Consider the following 26,849-nt stretch of genomic DNA (forward strand, 5'->3'; position numbering starts at 1 on the left):
TTCAAATGGCTTCTCCTGAACCCTGGCACCTAGAAACACAATTCATTTGAAACAGAGATCCATCCTTAAAGTTGTACTAAAATTTGATTTTCATGTACAGCTTTCTATGTCTGATTGGTTCTGTTAAGCATACATAGACAATCCCTATATCAAAAATATTTAAGACTCTCCTGTTTCAAATGACACCAGAATTGTGGTTCTAGGTGCCAGGGTTCAGGAGATATAGGTGTTTAAAGTGTGCCCTCTCCAGCCTGTCAGCTGAAGGTAGACTATAGTAGAAGCTGCAGGAAAGACTAAAACTTTGCATAAGCACCTGCACCCTCTGTATCTGTAGCTGATCCTGGGAAAGGGTGATGAAACGATGCTGTACATATTTATAACATATTTTGGTAAACTTTAATCAGAAAACTGACAAAAATATTTTTTTCACATTCAGCTGGGGGGGCATCGGGAGAAGAACAGACATTTCATTGGCTGAGTATCTCTCAATACAGGTTAATATACAGCAGACACCTGCTGCAAACATAGTGGCAGTGCATGGACGCTACCATCTTGGTCCTCACACTGATGGTGATGTCACTGGGAGGTTCTGATCGGTTGCCCTGATAGCTAAAATCCCACTTTCATTCAGTGATTACTTCTACGAGGCCTAAATTATATAATATATATACATATAAAGAGCCTAAATATCATATAAAACAAATGCACAAAACTACATATAATGTGCAGGTGCCTGATATACTAAGCAAATCCATACGACAAAACATATAAGGTACTTGTGCCAGAAAAACTATAAAGCTCATATAGGGAACGACACATACAGCGCATGCGCAGGACAACACATAACATGCATGTGTCCAAAAATGGATAAAGCACGAGTAGTATATAACAAAGCACTTGCCTCATGGGCCGGACAATACATAAAGAACAAACGACTAACAGTGGATAAGGCATATAATAAAGATTATGGTGATACCATATTGCTCTAGGTCAGTGGTGGCGAACCTATGGCACGGGTGCCAGAGGTGGCACTCAGAGCCCTCTCTATGGGCACCCTCACCATCAACCCTCCGCAGAGTTCGCCAGACAGGACTCAAGGCCTCTTGCAGTCCCAGGCAGCCCAGGACCCTAGAAGGAAGCTACAATGATAATCAAAGCTTTTTATCCTTCTTTCTACTGTATTGGTGTCCTCAGGTGCTATTACAATTTAAACATGTGGCAGAGCAGGGAGTAATAAGTTACTGCTTAAACTGTCGCATCAGCACTTTGTGAAAAATATGTGGGGTTTGGATGTAGTTTGGGCACTCTGTGTCTAAAAGGTTTGCCATCACTGCTCTAGGTTATGCCGGTTATATACCACTTTTACAAAGGACAAACCCGTCTTCTGAGACCCATGAGTTGTTTTTTTTTTTCATTGATAGAGCAGTTTGAAGGTTTACTTTTTCTGACCTTTCTTTCATATCTGTATAATAAATACATCCACTTTTAACCAGATTAAAAACTTTTAATCCTTTTTTTTTAAATTTAAACTCTTTTCTGACTTTTTTCTTTAACCGATTTTCCTATGAGGTGAGTTTTTCTGTATTGTAATAAATTGTACATTTAGTTTCACAATCTGTTAGTGCCTAAAAGTCACAAGTATATGAGAGCCTGAAGGCCTAAAAGTCACAAGTATATGAGAGCCTGAAGGCCATCACAAGTATACGAGAGCAATATATGAGAGTCTGAAGGCTTAAACGTCACAAGTATATAAGAGCCTGAAGGCCTAAACGTCACAAGTATATGAGAGCCTGAAGGCATAAACGTCACAGGTATATAAGAGCCTGAAGGCCTAAACGTCACAAGTATATGAGAGCCTGAAGGCCTAAAAGTCACAAGTATATGAGAGCCTGAAGGCCTAAAAGTCACAAGAATATAAGAGCCTGAAGCCTAAACGTCACAAGTATATGAGAGCCTGAAAGCCTAAAAGTCACAAGTATACGAGAGCCTGAAAGCCATCACAAGTATACGAGAGCCTGAAGGCCATCACAAGTATACGAGAAGCTGAAGGCCTAAACGTCACAAGTATATGAGAGCCTGAAGGCCTAAAAGTCACAAGTATATGAGAGCCTGAAGGCCTAAAAGTCACAAGAATATAAGAGCCTGAAGCCTAAACGTCTCAAGTATATGAGAGCCTGAAAGCCTAAAAGTCACAAGTATACGAGAGCCTGAAAGCCATCACAAGTATACGAGAGCCTGAAGGCCATCACAAGTATACGAGAAGCTGAAGGCCTAAACGTCACAAGTATATGAGAGCCTGAAGGCCTAAATGTCACAAGTATATGAGAGCCTGAAGGCCTAAACGTCACAAGAATATGAGAGCCTGAAGGCCTAAAAGTCACAAGTATATGAGAGCCTGAAGGCCTAAAAGTCACAAGAATATAAGAGCCTGAAGCCTAAACGTCACAAGTATATGAGAGCCTGAAAGCCTAAAAGTCACAAGTATACGAGAGCCTGAAGGCCTAAAATTCACAAGTATATGAGAGCCTCAAGCCGTTGTTACGATCGCAATCCCTTGGGACCGTGTGGGGTCAAGGTGAGTGATGGGCTTTTCTCTTTAAACCACTTTTATGCCATAAACAGTAGTGATCAAGGCATCTAAGGGGTTAGATGGTTCAAATGAGAGTTATCTCATGTCCGTCATGTGCCAACTGTGAAAAGAACTAAATCAGCCAGGAGTCGTACTAACCACAAACAGAGGTAATGTTGTCGACATCTTAATGCTAATCTCATACCAACCCAAACACGATGGGGAAGCAGATATCACGACCTCTGTCGAGGACACCAACCACCCTCTGCAGGACTACTTACCACTGAACGGTTATCCCAGATCTGAGTTCTTGCAGGAACTTACTGATCCAGAAGCAAGTCAGTATATGGCATCTGAGCCCCAATAAGCAAACGTTATCAGTATGTGGAGACATTCATCAGGAAGCTCAGGATCCCCCGACACTACACCGTACACTGCAGAAATAAGCCAAAAAGATATTTTAAAAAATTCTCATATTGAAAAAGTTGCAGGAAATGACATCAGTGAATGGAAACATATGGGTTAGGTGGCGTCCTCCCCAGCATGCAGTTCATTTACTTGTCATAAGTATCTCCTCGCTTGTCTGCACAATGCAGGAAATTGTGGGCACGGCTTGGTATGTTTGGTTTGTTAAAATTTTTCAAGGGTTGTTGTTCAAAAAAATTCTTTAAAATTTCAAAATTTTTAAAATAATCCAGAGATATGGATCCCGTTTGGATTACATGAGCAAGAATAAAATCTTGCAGCTGCATCCAGCACTGCCAGACCCTCCTGACCGCTGTCCCGGAGATCAGGTGAAGTGCTGACAAAGCGCTTCACACAATGGGGCTTATTTACTAAAGGTCCACAGATCGCACAGTTTTCGGGATTTGCGCCGCTGGGACAGGAATTTAACTGGGGATTGTGTTGCATGCGATCAGATTATGGCACATCGGCGCTGGATTTCATGCGTCAGAAGTCAGGGGACGTGGCGATCGGACGATCCGACTGATTCGAATTGAGCTCGGGATTTAAGATTCAAATTGTGTCTCAAGACAAAGAACTTATCGGGAAGAAGAAGGTGAACTCCTGCGGACCTGAGCGGGGAAGAGACAGATGCAGGATATCAGGCGCACGATCTTAGTGAATCGAGGCAGAGTGCATTTCCGGTCGGACAATGCACTTTTGGAGATCTCCGCGGACGGGTAAGTAAATGTTCCACAATTTACTGCACTGCTCTGCCTCACCTGGCTGTCCCAAAATTAGTGATGTGTCTTTCGCGAACAAACCGGCTCAAAGAGCTGGCTCTTGTTCGTGAACGATGGCTGGCCTGCGGCTCCCTATTATATATTTAATAGGGAGCGGTTCTGGAGCCAGCAGAGCCAGCTCTTCTTAGTGAGCGGAGCCTAATGAGCCAGCTCACTAAGAAGAGACGTAATTTCCATCACTACCCAACATGAGAATTACTGTAGGACCTAGCATGATGTCAGAAGCATGTGACTGATCACATGCTCCATGCATCACTACAAGGTCTTTAACCTTATTTCCATGCTGCCAGGGGATGGTGCCAGAGAAGAAGTTACGGATATGAAGAAGAGCAGTGTGTGTGTACAGTATATGGGAGTGCTGAGGTTGTAGGAGAGCTGTATCAGAAAAAAAGATGTAGCAGAGCTGTTTGTGTGTGAATAGATGCAGCAGAGCTGTGAGTGATTGAGTGGATGCAACAGACCTGTTTGAGTGGATAGATGTAGAAGAGCTGTTTGTGTGTTGCAACATCCCCCACCGGGGCCTAGCCCTTGAGGTGAGGCTTGGAGACAGCCGGGGCCCGCGGTACCGGAGTGGCTGGCGGTTGCGGCCTAAGCACGCTATTGTCACGGTGCTTGGTACGGGGGAACCGGAGGGCTGTCCTACAGCCTGGCAGGTCTCCAGCAGGTGGTGTTGGCAAGAAAAGATGAGGGAGCGGCTGCTATAGCGGATCTCCCTGGGGCAACCCCTTAATGTCCCGAGTGTGAGTCTCTGGGTGATGGACAGGGTGCCGGTGATGGTGGGAGTTGTAGTAGCAGGGACCAGACGGAGACAGAAGTTGAAGAAAACAACTTACAGTTCTTTATTGGAACCGCAGGAACATCAGCAAACGTGTCTTTAACAGGTGGTGGAGTACTGGAGAGGTATTTGGAGGGAGCCACAGGATGTAGTTCACCAGCCTGGATGTATAGGGCAGGCTGGGAGGCAGCTGTGTCCTAGAGGATGCTTCAGCTCGGTCCTGGATCTCTTCAGGTATCACCCTTGAAGGTAGGATGATACCCCTTTCCTCACTACACTAACTCTAGTCTTATTGTTCCACTTCAGGCAGGGGCTAGGCTCTTCCTGCACTGGTCTGGTGTGCTAGAGACTCTGAGCTGCTGCTCAGCTAACTACTCTCTGCTGGTGTCCTACAGACCCAGAGGGCCTGACTAGGACCGGTCTATTCTCCCTTCTGGGAGAGACTCCTCTCTTCTCCCTCTGGGGAGAGACTTCTCTAGAACATTCCTGGCCAGAGGTTTTATTACCTTCCCTTGGTCAGGTGGTGGCTGCTCCTCCAATTACCTCTCAGTGCACAGAGACAGGATGTAACACAGACATTGGTTGACATAATTACATCACAAATTAACATCTGCCTTGCCAGGCAGGATTAACCACTGCAATTTCCCCTTGATCCTATAAGGACCATGTAGTGTAATGTGGTGTTACCTACAGGTGGGACGTATTCGCAAGCACTACCTCGCCATTGCATCGGCGAGGGTGTTGCATACCCCGGGGGCAATTGAAAGAGCCGCCCTCGGCTCGACTACCGATGTTTTGGGGCACAGAGGGGGCTAAGGCACTTCTGGGAAGTGCAGGCTATGTGAGGTGTAGGGACAAACCGCCCATGGTCCTGGAGACAGGCACCTGGGTTGGTGTCGGACTAAGACAAAAATATGTAAGAGCTGTATGACAGTTGGTCGCTGACGCCATTAAACCGAACTGTACAGTAGGAAAGGTGTGGTGTCATGTCCTGTAATCCACTCCTTGCACCAAGGCCTGTATATTTGTTTTATCAACGCTTCTTCCCTGGCGGCAATTATATGGTGTCTATCTGCATTGCATTAGCATATGCGTCACAAGTACCTCCTGACGTCCTTACCCATAGAATGAGTGGCATCCAGGTGCTATCTCTGTAACACCCCCGGTCCCCGAAGGACCCGCAGTTTACGGACTACCCCCATGTGCAAACCTCGGTTTGGGGATAAGGTAACAGTCAGTGTTTTACATAGAAAGACGGTCCGACACAGCCACACTACAACCTGAAAAGCCTAAGAAAGGGTTAATGCAGACTACTGGCAGATATGACAGTGTGCAAACAGGTTAGCAAAATCACATTGGCTTAGCAGCCCAATGGGTACACATCTTATAACATAACGTTACAGAGGTAGATAGGCTACTCAGGGTAGCACGATAGTAAATGTCTCTTTTCCTGCAAAGAAAAGGCATAAAAAGGTGCAAGCAGAATGTCCGTACCTAAAAAGGAAGGCATTAAGTGCAAAATAATAAGTCAATAGCCACTTTTCCTTTGTAGTATCTGGCAAAAGTCTCTCAGAAGGTCTCTACTGACAAAGTCCATCTTCTGGGTACAGCCCTTGATGTGGGGAAAAGTGCACTAAAGAAAACAAAGGGTCTCCTCTTTGTGTAGAGGGACAGAGTCCTTTGAAGAAACTCTCTGCTGTGGCAGAGGAAGGGTGCTATCATAGCACATGACAGTGTATAATCTCTTGACTGAGATAAATAAGGGTAAGAGTCTCAGGACAGTTTCTGGCTCTTTGGGGCAAATGGAGACAAAAATATACAATATGTACAATGGACATAGTACCTGGAGAGGGCTACAGCCCTTCAGGGGTTAGTCAGCATCTTCGCTGGGTTCAGCAGGGACAGGATCCAAGGTCCGCAGGGGATCCTGTGCATCCTCAGCGGGAGTAGGTACCGGCTGGGGACACCCGGTGGCAGCAGTGGGTACTGCAGGTGCAGCAACATCCTCCGGACCTTCAGGGGGAGAAGCGCTGTCGCCCGGGGTGTCGGCTGATCCAGCCGGGGGCTCAACTGAGCCAGGGACCACAGAGGGGTCCAGGAAGAAATAAACAGAGTCCAGCGGCCGTGCCGCGGCTCCTTCCAGCTCCGGTTCTTCCGGGGCCGGGTCATCACCCCATTGGTAACCGGCAAGGGGAGATGCGGGCCTAGATGGAACCTCCGGACAAGGTTCGCTAGCCGGGATGTCTTCTCCCACAGAAGAGCCGCGGGACCTGGCAATGCTCCCGGCAGGGGAACCGGTGGGGGTGGCGCCCTGTATCATGCCCGGCCCATGGATGGCAATGGGACCCGTACTCACAATTACTGTGGATGGGGCATTCACGTGGGTCACCGCCCGAGGACTTGCAGCCGAGGAGGAAGAGGTGTTCGGAGACTCCGGCCACTCGTCGTCCTCATACCAGTCGTCCTGCGGGAAGTAGCGGTCCTCATCGGAGTCGGGGATCCGGATCACACCAGCCGCCCAGGGTCCTCGAGGTCCTTCCTGCAGGGAGAACTCGATGCACTCTCCCGGCTTCAGGTTGTGCAGTCTCTCTGGCAGATCAGGCCTCTTGACAGACCGGCGGGGTATAAATACTTCCCGGCCGGTGTAGTCCTGGGTGGCGAAGCCATAGCCCTTCCGCTTGTCGAAGAACCGGACCATGCCGGTGGTGCGATTCTTCTCGACCCAAGCTCCAGCTGTAGATCGGCCGGCCATATACCGCTGGGCCTCCTTCTCTCGGCGTCGCTGGTCCGAGACAGCGTCTCGGAGTCGCCGGCGGGCGGCCTCACCTCGGCCTTGAGGCTGCGGAGGTTTCGGTGCTGGGGCTCGTGGCTCCGGTTCAGGATCGGATCTCCTTGGACGACAGGTCGGTGCCGGAACAGGAGCAGGAACCACCGGAGGGTCAGGAGCCACTACAGCGGGGCTAGCAGGCCGCGCAGCAGGAGTAGTAGGCCTCGGAGCAGGTGGAGCGGCCACACTAGGCCCAGGCGTTGGCTCAGCAGGAGTCGGGGCCTCCCCACGTGGCGCCTCCACGTGGACCCGCGGTACCGGGATGGTAGCCGGGATAGGGACGAGGAACCGCCCGGGTGGGATTTGGTACTGCGTCACCGTTTGGTAGCATGTCCTGGTGACGAAGGCCCGAGTCAATCCTCGGTGCAGCCGATGTCCAGCGGAGGGTCTTCGGACAGGCTGCGCAGAGACCACCACCATAGTTTCTAAGACCTCATAGAACTCCGGACGCTCCACAGGAGGGAGAGGCGGAGGACCCCACATGGCGTTGTCCTCTCTGTCCAAAGTCCACTCCAGTTCTGGCGCTTCTCTGAGGCAGGGCAGGAAGTCCGCCTCGAGCCAGTGGGAGGAGTCCAAGTCCTTCCCGCCAAGAGCTGTGGCGGGCTCTAATTTTTCCTGCGCCACAGGAGGCGGGGTTCGCGCCATTCGCGCGTGGGTGGAGCTTGATGCGTCATCTGGGTTTCCCGCCAGTGAAGGTTTTGGCGGGCTTGAATTATTTGCTGCGCCACAGTTTCTGAGGTAAAAATCTTCGGGCGCGGCAGCGCCGGATGTAGCAGAGCTGGTACAGTTCTTGCCAGGATTAACCTCTGGAGTGCGGGAGCGGCGCTCGACCGCACGTGGCAGCAGTATAACACAGTTCATTCCAGAAACGTACAAGTCCTTAGGCCTAAACCCGGATGGCAGCAGGGTTAGGCAGCACAGTCTTTTAATAAAGGAAAGTCTTTAATGCCGTAATAAGGCACAGAAGTCTATATCCTGTTCGTGACGCCACTTGCAACATCCCCCACCGGGGCCTAGCCCTTGAGGTGAGGCTTGGAGACAGCCGGGGCCCGCGGTACCGGAGTGGCTGGCGGTTGCGGCCTAAGCACGCTATTGTCACGGTGCTTGGTACGGGGGAACCGGAGGGCTGTCCTACAGCCTGGCAGGTCTCCAGCAGGTGGTGTTGGCAAGAAAAGATGAGGGAGCGGCTGCTATAGCGGATCTCCCTGGGGCAACCCCTTAATGTCCCGAGTGTGAGTCTCTGGGTGATGGACAGGGTGCCGGTGATGGTGGGAGTTGTAGTAGCAGGGACCAGACGGAGACAGAAGTTGAAGAAAACAACTTACAGTTCTTTATTGGAACCGCAGGAACATCAGCAAACGTGTCTTTAACAGGTGGTGGAGTACTGGAGAGGTATTTGGAGGGAGCCACAGGATGTAGTTCACCAGCCTGGATGTATAGGGCAGGCTGGGAGGCAGCTGTGTCCTAGAGGATGCTTCAGCTCGGTCCTGGATCTCTTCAGGTATCACCCTTGAAGGTAGGATGATACCCCTTTCCTCACTACACTAACTCTAGTCTTATTGTTCCACTTCAGGCAGGGGCTAGGCTCTTCCTGCACTGGTCTGGTGTGCTAGAGACTCTGAGCTGCTGCTCAGCTAACTACTCTCTGCTGGTGTCCTACAGACCCAGAGGGCCTGACTAGGACCGGTCTATTCTCCCTTCTGGGAGAGACTGCTCTCTTCTCCCTCTGGGGAGAGACTTCTCTAGAACATTCCTGGCCAGAGGTTTTATTACCTTCCCTTGGTCAGGTGGTGGCTGCTCCTCCAATTACCTCTCAGTGCACAGAGACAGGATGTAACACAGACATTGGTTGACATAATTACATCACAAATTAACATCTGCCTTGCCAGGCAGGATTAACCACTGCAATTTCCCCTTGATCCTATAAGGACCATGTAGTGTAATGTGGTGTTACCTACAGGTGGGACGTATTCGCAAGCACTACCTCGCCATTGCATCGGCGAGGGTGTTGCAGTGTGAATAGATGTTGTAGAGCTGTGAGTGAATGAGTGGATGCAGCAGACCTGTTTGAGTGGATAGACGTAGCAGCGCTATATTTTTCCTTTTTTTTGTGTGGAAAGACTAAATCTGAGGTGTGTCTTATAGTAGGGTGTGCCATATAGTCCAAAAAATGAAAATGTATAAAAAGGATTAGGAAGACAACGCATTTAGCGTCCAGCCTTGGACATCTTCTTCAGATCTGTAGAAAACCGGTGTAAGTTAAGTTATTGTATTATTTCTCTAATTTATAATTTTATGTACTAAGTGTTATACATAAATTATGATATTGACCTCTTTTATGTATAATTCTTCCCTATTATAGAGACTACTACTTATGTAACCACTAAGGGCGTCCACGCCCACTATGGGGTGTTTCTACTCATTTACCCGTGGACTTTGTTACTTGGTTATTTATAGACCTGATGAAGCCTCCAGGGCAGGACCCAAACGCGTTGTCTTCCTTATCTTTTTTTAATTAAAAAAAAAAAAAAAAGGTACTTAATTACATTTACGTACATTTTTTAACTATTTAATTAAACTGGGTCCAAAGGATAGTCCCTTTCCAGTCCGGATCACCCTCCTGCGCCATTTGGCAATCCACCACTTTTCTCCATGTATAATCCATCTGGGGTTCCCATTTTTGGATTATAACCTCGGGCGTGACCCTCTCTATTGAGGTCTGTGATAGCTATGGGATAGCTGTTTTAATAGCTGCCCTGGATTATTGGAGAGGACCACATTGAAGCCCGGCCACCAATATGTTGAGCATAATAGAAAGTGCGTGGGTTGGCACCACCCTAAATTGAACTGGAAGGAAAGTTTATCGGTCTGGACTACTTTTACTTATATGGAGCTCCACTAATCACAGGGGTGGTCCAGCATTCACGGCCTTTGGACCACTGGTCCTCTGTTCTCTACATCGAGTAGTTATCCTCTATTTTAAAACAAAGCCTATCGAAACATATTTGTTTAGAACACGAGGGTGATTTTAGTTGTGTTGCAATAACCCCTATGGAACAGATTCATGAAAAAAATACTAACCGTTTGAAAACCCTAAACCGGAGGGAATCCTTTTGGATCTTTAAGCTAAACACACTTGTCCCCAATGGCCTCAATGAGGTGATTGAATCTGTTTGACACTGACCTGTATTGTTTATAGTCTCCGTTCGGACCCCCGTTTGGGCTAGTGCCAATTAGTGTATGACATCTTGGACAGGAGAACGCCTTTTTCCCATTATGCCCCTTCCTGCGATCCGTAGTTTAGAACAGATCGCATCAGGTTGCACGATCTTATTTTATTTTAGACGTGATAAGCATTTTATGTCATGTATTATGTACCTTTTATCACATTGTCTTACAGTGTTTTAGATAAAATGTTTTTATACTAGCAACCTAATACCATACTACGATCTGGTTTTATAGCATGGAAAAATTCTTATGTCTACACAACGGACATCTAACCTACCGTATTTTCCGGGCCATTAGGCGCACCGGAATATAAGGCGTAGGCTCCGGGGGCGTGGCGGAGGTCCGGGGGCGGAGCGGAGACCCGACGGGACGAGACGTGACGACGAGACGGGGAACGCGGGGAAGGTGAGGGGGAGGTAAAGAATAGAATACTTACATAGGTCCCCGCTACCAGAGACAGCAGATCTCCAGCGGGAACTGCAGACCGACGCGGCAGAAGTTGTTCGTGCCGCGTGGTCTGCAGTTCCCGCTGGAGATCTGCTGTCTCCGGTAGCGGGGACCTATGTAAGTAGGGTCCGCTGCCCTCCTATAGGGCGCACCGGACTATAAGGCGCACTTTGGATTTCCAAGGAAATCCAAGGCTTTTATGTGCGCCTTATAGTCCGGAAAATACGGTAATATAACAATGTGTATTTTTATCGGTCTTTCCTATATATATATATTTATAATATACTGTTTAGGTTAACTATCTATTTATTTATTTATACAAACAATATTGGTTTTAGTTGCCAAAAAACCCTCCGTTGTTCATGTAACCAGGTTGAACTCTGACCTCCGGTCTATCACATGACCGGAACCATGCTGCTTCCGGGGTCCCGGTACTATGGTAATGTATTTAATGCTCTATTGCTGTCTTTTATGTTATGTCTGACGAAGGTTCCGGTCCGGAGCAGAAACGCATCGCAAAGCTTTTTAGTAATAAAGAAATTTACACATTTACTAAGGGTCCGAATCGCGTTTTTAAGTCGGGTTTCCCAAATTTTTCAGATTTGCGCCGATTTGCCCTGGGATTTTGGCGCACGCGATCGGATTGTGGTGCATCGGCGCCGGCTTTCACGCGACAGAAATCGGGGGGCATGGCCGGATTCGGAAAAACTGCGGAATTACAAAAAAAAATTGTGTCACAAAAATATCACTCACATACACCGAGACGGAGGAAGTGAACTGCGGCGGACTTCAGCGCAGCAGCGACACCTACTGGACATCGGGCGCACGACCATAGTGAATCCCAGCAGAACCCTAATCAGCGTCGGAGAACGCACCGTGGGATCGCGACAGGACCGGGTAAGTAAATGTGCCCCACTGTGTTGTGTGAACTACTACCATTGAAGCGCCGGTCCGTAATCTCTTCATCCCTCGGGACTCGTCCAGCACTATCCTCTATTTAGCGGAAGCGGGACACCCCATTAACCACCATACCACCATACAACACTAATATCTAAAACATCCTCTACAGTCTTGAAAATATTGTAAACTTCGTGGATTTATTATATATTAATCCCAAGATTGGGTTCTCTTGATACAACTAGGGTCTGGTCTTTTCTACAACCCTCAAAAATGTGATATTTCCACCACAAACCTAGAAGACCCTAAACTTCCATCTGAGATGCCACCTCAGTGCCCAGGATGTGAATTCCCAATTGTGCTATCCTCAGAGAAAGGGGACCAGGGTCACTATAGACTGAGCAACCCCATGGCAACACAAATCCAGCCTTAGACCCTAGGGGGGACTCATAGTGACATGAGGACACATTAGACGTAAAGAAATGAAGATGTTCTCCATGATGATGGCCAAGAAATACAAGTGGGTCTAGAAAAATTTCCTGAACTTGATAGACATGTCTTATCACATCAAACTAACGAAAACCATCTTTAATGGAAAGCTGGGGGTGCCAGGGCTGGAGCCCAAAGGTAAGTACAAAATTATTTCCTTGGGGGTGTCATGACTGTATACTATATACTGAGGAGGCTGTGTATACAGGAGGAGGCTGTGTAAACAGGGGGAGGCTATGTATACAGGAGGAGGCTGTGTAAACAGGGGGAGGCTATGTATACAGGAGGAGGCTGTGTAAACAGGGGGAAGCTATGTATACAGGAGGAGGCTGTGTAAACAGGGGGAAGCTATGTATACAGGAGGAGGCTGTGTAAACAGGGGGAGGCTATGTATACAGGAGGAGGCTGTGTAAACAGGGGGAGGCTATGTATACAGGAGGAGGCTGTGTAAACAGGGGGAAGCTATGTATACAGGAGGAGGCTGTGTAAACAGGGGGAGGCTGTGTATAGAGGGGACATACTGTGTATACTTGTGTATACTGGGGGAGGCTGTGTGTATACTTTTGTATGCTGGAGGAGGCTGTGTATACAGGGGGGAGACTGGGTACTTCTGGGTGAGGCTTTGTAATACTGGGGGAGGCTGTGTACTACTGAGGGGAGGCTGTGTACCACTGAGGGGAGGCTGTGTACTACTGAGGGGAGGTTGTGCACTACTGAGGGGAGGTTGTGCACTACTGGGGATAGGCTGTGTACTACTGGGGGAGGGTGTGTATACAGGGGGGGCTGTGTATACAGGGGGGATGCTGTGTATTACTGGGGTAGGCTGTTTTTACAGGGGGGAGGCTGTGTATACAGCAGGGAGACTGTGTACTACTGAGGGGATGCGGTGTATACAGGGGGGAGACTGTGTATACTAGAGGATGTATACAGGGGGGCGGCTGTGTATACAGGGGGCATATTGTGTATACTTGGGAGGCTGTGTACTACTGGGGGGAGGCTTTTCATTACTGGGGGAGGTTGTGTATTGCTGGGGGAAGCTGTGTATGACTGGGGGAGGCTAAATTAGGGCACCTAATAAATTGTGGGTGCTGTATATACTATAATTAATTCTGGTGACTATATAAAGAATGTTTTATGTGGGGAATAGTCTGTTAAGTCATGTTGTGAGGATAATATATATATTAGAAACACAATCCATTATACTGTAAGTGACTGTGGCACTCTTAGGGGCGCCGTGTGGAGCTGTGCTGCATAGAGCTGAAGACCTTTAACTGTGAATTCAGTAGAGGAAAACCTTAGGCCTGGAGAAATCATAAAGAAGTCCTCCTCCTGATGGAGCAGATCATCACCTGTAAGGTACTAGACACAAGTAATGTCTGTCTCACTGACTGAGTAATTGAGATGTCACACAGTGATGTCACAGTACAGAGATAATACACACAGTGATGTCACAGTACAGGGATAATACACACAGTGATGTCACAGTACAGGGATAATACACACAGTGATGTCACAGTGCAGAGATAATACACACAGTGATGTCACAGTACAGAGATAATACACACAGTGATGTCACAGTACAGGGATAATACACACAGTGATGTCACAGTACAGGGATAATACACACAGTGATGTCACAGTACAGGGATAGTGCACACAGTGATGTCACAGTACAGGGATAATACACACAGGGATGTCACAGTACAGGGATAATACACAGTGATGTCACAGTACAGAGATAATACACACAGTGATGTCACAGTACAGGGATAATACACACAGTGATGTCACAGTACAGGGATAATACACACAGTGATGTCACAGTACAGGGAGAATACACACAGCGATGTCACAGTACAGGGAGAATACACACAGCGATGTCACAGTACAGAGATAATACACACAGTGATGTCACAGTACAGGGATAATACACACAGTGATGTCACAGTACACAGGTGATATTACACACAGTGATGTCACAGTACACAGATAATACACACAGTGATGTCACAGTACAGGGATAATACACACAGTGATGTCACAGTACAGGGATAATACACACAGAGATGTCACAGTACAGGGATATTACACACAGTGATGTCACAGTACAGGGATAATACACACAGTGATGTCACAGTACAGAGATAATACACACAGTGATGTCACAGTACAGGGATAATACACACAGTAATGTCACAGTACAGAGATAATACACACAGTGATGTCACAGTACAGGGATAATACACACAGCGATGTCACAGTACAGAGATAATACACACAGAGATGTCACAGTACAGGGATATTACACACAGTGATGTCACAGTACAGGGATAATACACGCAGTGATGTCACAGTACAGGGATAATACACACAGAGATGTCACAGTACAGAGATAATATACACAGTGATGTCACAGTACAGGGATAATACACACAGTGATGTCACAGTACAGGGATAATACACACAGTAATGTCACAGTACAGAGATAATACACACAGTGATGTCACAGTACAGGGATAATACACACAGCGATGTCACAGTACAGAGATAATACACACAGAGATGTCACAGTACAGAGATAATACACACAGTGATGTCACAGTACAGGGATAATACACATAGTAATGTCACAGTACAGGGATAATACACGCAGTGATGTCACAGTACAGGGATAATACACACAGAGATGTCACAGTACAGAGATAATATACACAGTGATGTCACAGTACAGGGATAATACACACAGTGATGTCACAGTACAGGGATAATACACACAGTAATGTCACAGTACAGAGATAATACACACAGTGATGTCACAGTACAGGGATAATACACACAGCGATGTCACAGTACAGGGATAATACACACAGTGATGTCACAGTACAGAGATAATACACACAGAGATGTCACAGTACAGGGATATTACACACAGTGATGTCACAGTACAGGGATAATACACGCAGTGATGTCACAGTACAGGGATAATACACACAGAGATGTCACAGTACAGAGATAATATACACAGTGATGTCACAGTACAGGGATAATACACACAGTGATGTCACAGTACAGGGATAATACACACAGTAATGTCACAGTACAGAGATAATACACACAGTGATGTCACAGTACAGGGATAATACACACAGCGATGTCACAGTACAGAGATAATACACACAGAGATGTCACAGTACAGAGATAATACACACAGTGATGTCACAGTACAGGGATAATACACACAGAGATGTCACAGTACAGAGATAATATACACAGTGATGTCACAGTACAGGGATAATACACACAGTGATGTCACAGTACAGGGATAATACACACAGTAATGTCACAGTACAGAGATAATACACACAGTGATGTCACAGTACAGGGATAATACACACAGCGATGTCACAGTACAGAGATAATACACACAGAGATGTCACAGTACAGAGATAATACACACAGTGATGTCACAGTACACAGGTGATATTACACACAGTGATGTCACAGTACACAGATAATACACACAGTGATGTCACAGTACACAGGTGATATTACACACTGTCATGTTTCTAGATGTGATTGCTGTGGCTGCTGGTGTTTGCTGCTCATCACATCCTCTCACCTCAGCCTCCTGGATCCCTGGTTCCGGTTCTTCTCTTTGTCTCCTCCTGCTCCGGGTCTGTGTGTTCTGAGATGCTGCACTGAGCGGCTGTAAGTGGCTCTGGCAGATAAGTGCTTGTGTGGTCTGTGCTCTGACCGGAAATATTTGCATTAAAATAAATGTTTAGTGAGATTTTAGTGCAACTTCTCTGCATAATTAATAACCTGTTTAATGTAGAACTGGGCAGGAGAATCAGATCTGTGTTACAAATACTGATCCTAATCACGATCAGTGTAACGGTTACTGATGCGCTGACCCTGTGATAGCGGAGAGATAGAACCGGAGCAGAAGGCTCTTCTCCATCTCCGCTTTTAATCCTGCAGTCCGTCCTGGCCGGCTCCCTCAATGGAGGAACAGGTGACGTTCCACAGTTGCGTCTCCGTGAGTGGCGGCACAGCCCTGAAACATGGCACATGAGCGGCCGGTCATGTGCGCGGGGTGCGTAGGGACGCAGGAAAATGATGGCTCCCGGTAGTCAACCTTCTAAGCCCCAATCCTATGATAGTTTCTAAGATAAACTGCACGTTATCTAGCTAATATGCAAATTTTTGCAATGGGCTACTGGGGCGTGGAGTAGACTCTCCAGGGAGTGGGAGCAAAGGCTACTCCCCGCCCCAGTAGCCTCTGCGGTCCCTCCCTAGGTGCACGTTCTCGGGGCTCTCCTCCTCTCTTCTTCTGCCATGGATTTGGCTCCTTTGGAGCTCTGCGTATGGGCAGTATCTCTGCATTCAGGGTCGTTGTGCACATGCCCAGCGATGCTCCGGTCAGCACTGAAGCCGGAGCTACTGCACACGCACAGAACGCCAAAGGATCCAAGGCTCGGGTCATCACAGTAATGGGGGGCTATGGGTAATGTGGACTTTTTGTATGATAACCCCCTTTGTTTGTCCATCTGGGCATAGTCTATGCAATGTGTCTCCTCAGCCTTATATATGACGAATGACAACGGGGCGGAGAGCTGTCAGAGGGCGATCCAGTGTGACCCACCAAGGACTCAGACCCTGCAGTGCCAGACGTGTCCCCCTGCATAAGCCAGTACATCTCCGGGTGTCTGAAGTTTTGTAGAGAGCATCTGGATGTTCCAGAAGAGAATTTGGAGAATGTCATATGGAACCAAAGTAGAAGTGTTTGGTGGACACACAACTTGTGTTTGGAGGAGGGTGAATGGGGAGTTGTCTCCAAAGAACACCAGACCTACAGTACAGCATGGGGGGGCGACATCATGGCGGGGGCTGTATGGGACCAGGACAACTGATCCATGTACTTGAAAGAATGACTGGGGCCATGTATTGTGAGATTTTGGGCGCAAACCTCCTTCCATCAGCAAGGGCACTGAAGATGAAACGTCTCTGGGTCTTTCAGCAGGACAATGGTCCCCAGCACCACCAGGGCATCGCAGGAGGGGCTTCATTATCAGGCCTCCAGATCTCAACCCCATAGAAAACCTTTAGAGGGAGTTGAAAGTCTGTGTTGCCCAGCGACATCACTGCTCTAGATCTGCATGGAGGACTGGGCCAACATACCAGCAGCGGTGTGTACCTACCTTGTGAAGACTTACTGAAAACGTTTGACCTCTGTCATTACCAAAAAAAGGAAATATAACAAAGTATTCAGATGAAATTTTTGTTATTGACCAAATACTTAACCACCATAATTGGCAAATTATTTTTATAAAAAATTCAGACAACGTGATTTCCTAAATTAGTTGAGGTTCCACCTATGATGATTACCGGCCTCTCTCATTTTTTTCCCCCTACTTTATTGTGAGATTTTGGGCAATAACTGCCAATGACCAGTCTCTAGACCTGCAGCCAATGAAAAATATTTGGTGGGAGCTGAAACTCATTGGGGCAGATTTACTGACCCGGTCCATTCGCGATCCAGGGGCGCGTTCTGTGTGGAGGATGCGGGTCTTCCGGCGATTCACTAAGGTAGTGCGCCCGATGTCTACTAGGTGTCGCTGCTGTGTTGAATTCTGTCGGAGTTCACCTAAGTTCACCAAGCCGGGCCAGGGGCAGGTAAGTGCGTGTCAAGCAACACTTTTTTTAAAAAAATACGGCGGTTTTTCCGGATCCGCCGGGTTTTCTTACGGCCACGCCCCCCCAATTTTCGTTGCGTGCATGACGGTGCCGATGCGCCACAATCCGATCGCGTGCGCCAAAATCCCGGGGCAATTGAGAGAAAATTGGCGCAAATCAGAAAAATACGGGTAACCCGATGGAAAAACGTGATTTGGGCCCTTAGTAAATGACCCCCAATGTTGTCCAGTGACAGCCCCGAATTCTGAAAGATCTGGAGAGGATCTGTATGGAGGAGAGGACATATCCCTGCTGCAGCATCTGCAAGCTACAAGAACTACAGGAGATGTCCGACCTCTGGAACTGTGTAACATCCCTCACCGGGGCCGAGCCTTTTTGGGCTTGGGGGCAGCTGGATTCACTTTGGTACCTTGGTGGCTGGTGGGTCGTTTGCTACTGGAGGTAGGTATCCGACAGATAGATTTGCAAGAGAAGAGTGTGATACTGCAAATGGATGATTCGCCTGTGTAACATCCCGCCCAGAGGGGTTATGTTACCTTAAAGTGTGAACCTTAAATACCTTCTAGATGTAGGAGAAGTACGTCCCACTAATCCTGCAATCTCTATAGGTTCCATAGGACAACACCTTTAAGATAGAGTATTTTTCCCTGAATGTGGGATGTCCTTCACTTAGCGACGCCGTCATCTTCTGGCCTTATTAGGTACTGAAGCTTCTCAATATCTGCCTGAGAATGAATGTGTATTGAAGATGACCAATCACATGCTTTGTTATTGTTACATTGTACAGAGGTGCTGGTTGGATGATCCACCTGAGATGGACTCTCCCAAAAGTTATATAAACCTTTGGTGTGGAAGGTTCCCTCTCTTTCCCCTGAGCGCTCCTCAGCACATGGTCTGTCTGAAGACCAGGCCCCACGTAGACATCCACCCTCTGCAGTCTTATCCTGTTGCTGAAGCAGCCGACTTTCCTCTCCCGCCTGAAGATACATATACCAGGCCGTGAGCGCCTCCTGCGGAGCGATATCTAATCAGCCATCTCTCTCCAGTTGATGTTACGGCTGTTGTGGCCATTGCCGAGTTCCCAAATTAACAAACTGTAAGTTAAATACTTTACATTCTCTGCCTCCGAGTGATCCCTGTGTAAGGCTGTTACCATCAAGGGCCCCCCATTTACCACCACCAGAGATCCCTACCTCTACATTGGGGCTGCCCCAGGGAAAAACCTTCTACAACTTCAGCCCCTCCTGCCATTTCTTGTACTTCCACCAACTGGAGACCTGCCAGGCTGTGGACGAGGCCTCTGGTCCCTGGTACCCAGCACCACGACGAGCACTATGCCACACTCAGCCCGCTACTAAGGTACCTAGGGCTCTGGCTGTCACAGTACAAGGATAATACACACAGTGATGTCACAGTACAGGGATAATACACACAGTGATGTCACAGTACAGGGATAATACACACAGTGATGTCACAGTACAAGGATAATAGACACAGTGATGTCACAGTACAGAGATAATACACACAGTGATGTCACAGTACAGGGATAATACATACAGTGATGTCACAGTACAGGGATAATACACACAGTGATGTCACAGTACAGGGATAATACACACAGTGATGTGACAGTACAGGGATAATACACAAAGTGATGTCACAGTACAGAGATAATACACAAAGTGATGTCACAGTTCAGGGATAATACACAGAGCGATGTCACAGTACAGGGATAATACACACAGTGATGTCACAGTACAGGGATAATACACACAGTGATGTCACAGTACAGGGATAATACATACAGTGATGTCACAGTACAGGGATAATACACACAGTGATGTCACAGTACAAGGATAATACACACAGTGATGTCACAGTACAGGGATAATACACACAGTGATGTCACAGTACAGGGATAATACACACAGTGATGTCACAGTACAAGGATAATAGACACAGTGATGTCACAGTACAGAGATAATACACACAGTGATGTCACAGTACAGGGATAATACATACAGTGATGTCACAGTACAGGGATAATACATACAGTGATGTCACAGTACAGGGATAATACACACAGTGATGTCACAGTACAGGGATAATACACACAGTGATGTGACAGTACAGGGATAATACACAAAGTGATGTCACAGTACAGAGATAATACACAAAGTGATGTGACAGTTCAGGGATAATACACAGAGCGATGTCACAGTACAGGGATAATACACACAGTGATGTCACAGTACAGGGATAATACACACAGTGATGTCATAGTACAGGGATAATACACACAGTAATGTCACAGTACAGGGATAATACACACAGTGATGTCACAGTAGAGGGATAATACACACAGTGATGTCACAGTAGAGGGATAATACACACAGTGATGTCACAGTACAGGGATAATACACACAGTGATGTCACAGTACAGAGATAATACACACAGTGATGTCACAGTACAGGGATAATACACACAGTGATGTCACAGTACAGGGATAATACACACAGTGATGTCACAGTACAGAGATAATACACAGTGATGTCACAGTACAGGGATAATACACACAGCGATGTCACAGTACAGAGAATATTACACACAGTGATGTCACAGTACAGGGATAATACACACAGGGATGTCACAGTACAGGATAATACACACAGTGATGTCACAGTACAGAGATAATACACACAGTGATGTCACAGTACAGGAATAACACACACAGTGATGTCACAGTACAGGGATAATACACACTGATGTCACAGTACAGGGATAATACACACAGTGATGTCACAGTACAGGATAATACACACAGTGATGTCACAGTACAGGGGATAATACACACAGTGATGTCACAGTACAGAGATAATACACACACTATGTCACAGTACAGGGATAATACACACAGTGATGTCACAGTTCAGGGATAATACACACAGTGGTGTCACAGTACAGGGATAATACACACAGTGATGTCACAGTACAGTGATAATACACACAGTGATGTCACAGTACAGGGATAATACACAGTGATGTCACAGTACAGGGATAATACACACAGTGATGTCACAGTACAGGGATAATACACACAGTGATGTCACAGTACAGGAATAACACACACAGTGATGTCACAGTACAGGAATAACACACACAGTGATGTCACAGTACAGGGATAATACACACAGTGATGTCACAGTACAGAGATAATACACACAGTGATGTCACAGTACAGGGATAATACACACAGTGATGTTACAGTACAGGGATAATACACACAGTGATGTCACAGTACAGGGATAATACACACACTGATGTCACAGTACAGAGATAATACACACAGTGATGTCACAGTACAGGGATAATACACACAGTGATGTCACAGTACAGAGATAATACACACAGTGATGTCACAGTACAGGGATAATACACACAGTGATGTCACAGTACAGGGATAATACACACACTGATGTCACAGTACAGAGATAATACACACAGTGATGTCACAGTACAGAGATAATACACACAGTGATGTCACAGTACAGAGATAATATACACAGTGATGTCACAGTACAGGGATTATACACACAGTGATGTCACAGTACAGGGATTATACACACAGTGGTGTCACGGCACAGGGATAATATACACAGTGATGTCACAGTACAGGATAATACACACAGTGATGTCACAGTACAGGGGATAATACACACAGTGATGTCACAGTACAGAGATAATACACACAGTGATGTCACAGTACAGGGATAATACACGCAGTGATGTCACAGTACAGGGATACTATACACAGTGATGTCACAGTACAGGATAATACACACAGTGATGTCACAGTACAGGGGATAATACACACAGTGATGTCACAGTACAGAGATAATACACACAGTGATGTCACAGTACAGGGATAATACACGCAGTGATGTCACAGTACAGGGATAATATACACAGTGATGTCACAGTACAGGATAATACACACAGTGATGTCACAGTACAGGGGATAATACACACAGTGATGTCACAGTACAGAGATAATACACACAGTGATGTCACAGTACAGGGATAATACACACAGTGATGTCACAGTACAGGGATAATACACACAGTGATGTCACAGTACAGAGATAATACACGCAGTGATGTCACAGTACGGGGATAATACACACAGTGATGTCACAGTACAGAGATAATACACACAGTGATGTCACAGTACAGAGATAATATACACAGTGATGTCACAGTACAGGGATTATACACACAGTGATGTCACAGTACAGGGATTATACACACAGTGGTGTCACGGCACAGGGATAATATACACAGTGATGTCACAGTACAGGATAATACACACAGTGATGTCACAGTACAGGGGATAATACACACAGTGATGTCACAGTACAGAGATAATACACACAGTGATGTCACAGTACAGGGATAATACACGCAGTGATGTCACAGTACAGGGATACTATACACAGTGATGTCACAGTACAGGATAATACACACAGTGATGTCACAGTACAGGGGATAATACACACAGTGATGTCACAGTACAGAGATAATACACACAGTGATGTCACAGTACAGGGATAATACACGCAGTGATGTCACAGTACAGGGATAATATACACAGTGATGTCACAGTACAGGATAATACACACAGTGATGTCACAGTACAGGGGATAATACACACAGTGATGTCACAGTACAGAGATAATACACACAGTGATGTCACAGTACAGGGATAATACACACAGTGATGTCACAGTACAGGGATAATACACACAGTGATGTCACAGTACAGGGATAATACACACAGTGATGTCACAGTACAGGGATAATACACGCAGTGATGTCACAGTACAGAGATAATACACACAGTGATGCCACAGTACAGGGAAAATACACACAGTGATGTCACAGTACAGGGATAATACAGACAGTGACCTCACAGTACAGGAATAATACACACAGTGATGTCACAGTACAGGGATAATACACACTGATGTCACAGTACAGGGATAATACACAGTGATGTCACAGTACAGGGATAATACACACAGTGATGTCACAGTACAGGGGATAATACACACAGTGATGTCACAGTACAGGGGATAATACACAGTGATGTCACAGTACAAAGATAATACACACAGTGTTGTCACAGTACAGGGATAATACAGACAGTGATGTCACAGTACAGAGATAATACACATAGTGATGTCACAGTACAGGGATAATACACACTGATGTCACAGTACAGGGATAATACACAGTGATGTCACAGTACAGGGATAATACACACAGTGATGTCATAGTACAGAGATAATACACACAGTGATGTCACAGTACAGGGATAATACACACAGTGATGTCACAGTACAGGGGATAATACACACAGTGATGTCACAGTACAGGGGATAATACACAGTGATGTCACAGTACAGAGATAATACACACAGTGATGTCACAGTACAGGGATAATACAGACAGTGATGTCACAGTACAGGGATAATACACAGTGATGTCACAGTACAGGGATGATACACACAGTGATGTCACTGTACAGAGATAATACACACAGCGATGTCACAGCACAGAGATAATACACAGGGTGATGTCACAGTACAGAGATAATACACGCAGTGATGTCACAGTACAGAGATAATACACAGAGTGATGTCACAGTACAGGGATAATACACACAGTGATGTCACAGTACAGAGATAATACACACAGTGATGTCACAGTACAGGGATAATACACACAGTGATGTCACAGTACAGAGATAATACACACAGCGATGTCACAGTACAGGATAATACATACAGTGATATCACAGTACAGGGATAATACACACAGTGATGTCACAGTACAGGGATAATACACACAGTGATGTCACAGTACAAGGATAATACACACAGTGATGTCACAGTACAGAGATAATACACACAGTGATGTCACAGTACAGAGATAATACACACAGTGATGTCACAGTACAGGGATAATACACACAGTGATGTCACAGTACAGGGATAATACACTCAGTGATGTCACAGTACGGGGATAATACACACAGTGATGTCACAGTACAGGGGTAATATACACAGTGATGTCACAGTACAGGGATAATACACACAGTGATGTCACAGTACAGAGATAATACACACAGTGATGTCACAGTACAGGGATAATACACACAGTGATGTCACAGTACAGGGATGATACACATATTTTATATGATTATGATTTTATCAGATCTGATTAGACATTATTATTGTATATTAGGTTGTTGTATCTGTGTATCTGCACCTCCATGCTGCTATGTCTAGAGCTGTGGAGCAGGAAGGGTCACTATCTGTAGTTTTGCAAGCCCGGAGGCGTATAACCGTTGGGCTAATGACTGCACAAAGGGGTCTTAGTTAGCGGGGTTATAAGTACAGGAATAGGCCCTCTTTGAATGAGGTGGTTTTCCCTTTCCTTTCTGTCTCCCTGCGGCTCACAGGGAGGTGGGGGCTACGTGACTAGGGGCGGGGCTTGTGTAGTGGGTGGTACAGGAAGTGAGCATAGCTTAAATAGGGGCTGCAGACGTCACTCACCCTCTTTCCGGATTGCGTTTTCCCACCCGCCCTCCCTTTGTTTAATGTATTTTCGGCGTTGCTTTTGTCACAGCTGGTGGTTATTTGGGGTTATTTGGCCTACATGCCCATTGGCTGGCAGGCATACAGGTGGGAGGGGTTTTTGTTGCACTTTGTTTGTTGTTATTTAGATTTGTTACCTGTTCAAATTATGTTTTAAATAAATATGGTTTAGGGTTAAAGGGGCCCGTGCTCCCGGTGGTTTATGGTTTGAATTTATTTGGGCAGTCATATGTTATATGTAGATCTGGAGGAGTTAATGATCAGACCAGGCCCATAACCCTCATACATGACTGTACATCAGATTCACTATCATCCCCCCCCCCACCAGTATTATCCACAGGAGCCATCACAACGTTACCTCATTCTGGAGAAGGCGGGTGCCCGCACATTCCTGTACGTCCTAACCAGATGTCTACTATTCTGGATTATGGGGGAGATCTGCAAATTATGTAGAACCTCTGACTCTCCTGATATCCTGCCATTCATGGCTCACCGGATCCCTAAAATATGGAAAACCCTATAAAATAGAGATGTGATAGTACATTGTGTGATTCTGCAAGGTAAAGGGTCCACACTGATGTCCAGAGAAGATGTTGCTTCAAATTTTTGGGTGGATTCTCCTGATTGTGGAGAGGTGGTGGTGCCACCTGTCGATAACTGTGCCATCCATAACTCAACTCTGTCTAGGTGGGGTGGGGTTGTCCTTATATATTGTGGTGTTGTCCTTAGATATTGTGGGGTTGTCCTTAGATATTGTGGGGTTGTCTTTTTTATATGGTGGGGTTGTCCTTATATATGGTGGGGTTGTCTTTATATATGGTGGGGTTGTCCTTATATATGGTGGGGGTGTCCTTATATATTGTGGGGGTGTCTTTATATATTGTGGGGTTGTCTTTATATATTGTGGGGTTGTCCTTATATATTGGGGGGTTGTCCTTATATATTGGGGGGTTGTCCTTATATATTGGGGGTTGTCTTTTTTATATGGTGGGGTTGTCCGTAGATATGGTGGGGTTGTCCTTATGAAACCTATGGACCTTCCTGTTCTAGAACATACTAGGACCTTGTACTCCAGTCCATAGGTGTTACAATGCCTTAGCAAGATACAGTCCTTCTGCTTCTTATAGGCCCGGTATGAAACATATCCTTTACAAAGTGTAAACATTCCCATAAACATGGGGAGTGCAGAGGTAGAAGTCACATCCGGGTCTGGGTCTACACCAACCACACACCAGAATGGTGCACATTGGGTGGGTCCCCCGTAATTGGGACACCAGGGCCTTAAAATATGTCTCTGATCAGAACCTTTGGAGGAAGCTGGAGATGTGGCCATACCTGTGTACCATGGAGGACCTCTTAGAAGAGCTTCAGAGATGAGATGTTACAATCCGGCCTTACGAGCAGTCCCAGGCTGCAGGAGAAGCCATCTGTCCTTAGTGCAGCTGGAGATGTGACATCCAGACATCCGGAGCTCCGGAGGGAGTGGACAACAAGTTGCCATGACATCTGTCATAGTGCAGAGTCACCATCATCTCTAATCCTGTCCCATAGGAGAAGGGACACCACCGGCAGGATTATTCGGTGCTATGAACCGATGGACTGCGTCTAAAGACATTGGAGCTAAAAGGGACAAAAGTGCAGACTCTGAAGGGGACGGCAGATGACCGGCAGCTCAAGACTTTAACAATGGGCTTCAGTCACTTAGTGTTTACAAGTCCTAATAAATGACCGAGGGTCCTCCAGAAGGTGGACATTGGGGGTCATTTACTAAGGGCTCGATTCGCGTTTTCCCGACGTGTTACCCGAATATTTCCGATTTTCCCTGTATTGCCCCGGGATTTTGGCGCCCGCGATCGGATTGTGGTTCATTGGCGCTGGCATGCACGCGATGGAAATTGGGGGGCGTTGCCGAGCGAAAACCCGACGGATTCGGAAAAACCGCCGCATTTAAAAAACAAAAAGTGTCGCGGAGCTTGCACTTACCTTCACCAGGGATAGGTCGGTGTACTTGAG

General features: G+C 46.5%; 1 protein-coding gene across 1 annotated transcript in view; it reads right to left on the reverse strand.

Moving 5' to 3' along the window:
• LOC140125759 (beta-1,3-galactosyltransferase 2-like) overlaps positions 1–26,424 on the reverse strand; it is a 28,622-nt gene extending 2,198 nt beyond the window's left edge. Inside the window, exons 1-2 of the mRNA XM_072144628.1 lie at positions 26,172–26,424; positions 2,851–3,003 (exon numbers count right to left, since the gene is read on the reverse strand). The gene's annotated coding sequence lies outside the window, so the exon portion shown is untranslated. The remainder of the gene's footprint in view (positions 1–2,850; positions 3,004–26,171) is intronic.
• Between the last annotated feature and the right edge of the window lie 425 nt (positions 26,425–26,849).

The sequence above is a fragment of the Engystomops pustulosus genome, chromosome 4, assembly GCF_040894005.1.
Source record: "Engystomops pustulosus chromosome 4, aEngPut4.maternal, whole genome shotgun sequence".
In the NCBI taxonomy this organism is placed as follows: domain Eukaryota; kingdom Metazoa; phylum Chordata; class Amphibia; order Anura; family Leptodactylidae; genus Engystomops; species Engystomops pustulosus.